Source organism: Myotis brandtii, unplaced genomic scaffold (assembly GCF_000412655.1).
Source record: "Myotis brandtii unplaced genomic scaffold, ASM41265v1 scaffold83, whole genome shotgun sequence".
NCBI classification, from domain to species: domain Eukaryota; kingdom Metazoa; phylum Chordata; class Mammalia; order Chiroptera; family Vespertilionidae; genus Myotis; species Myotis brandtii.
This window is the reverse complement of record NW_005371371.1, coordinates 4,024,105-4,024,446: the sequence shown is the minus strand read 5'-3', so window position 1 is coordinate 4,024,446 and position 342 is coordinate 4,024,105.

Below are 342 nucleotides of genomic sequence, written 5' to 3'. Positions count from 1 at the left end.
CCGCGCCGACTCCGGGAGGAGCCGAGTCCGCAGCGGCGGGTAGCGACCCAGATGAACCAACCTTTGTGGAAACAGGACCTAGGCCTCCGGTGCCCTGCGGGGACGGTGCCTGAACGTATCTTAGAGTCACGTGTCAGTGGTCTTTCTAGTAGCGAGTGCAAACCAATACATAGAAATCTTCCCGTCCCACCCCCGCACTTCCCGCACACGGATGAAAAGTGACATAAAAATCCCAGCTTCGAGGTCTGAGGCTTGTAGTAGCCCGCACCCATCCACGTCTCTAACAGGTTTACACCTTCGGGTTTCAGGGCAAGAAGTTTTGGGTGTTTAAATAAAAGCAGG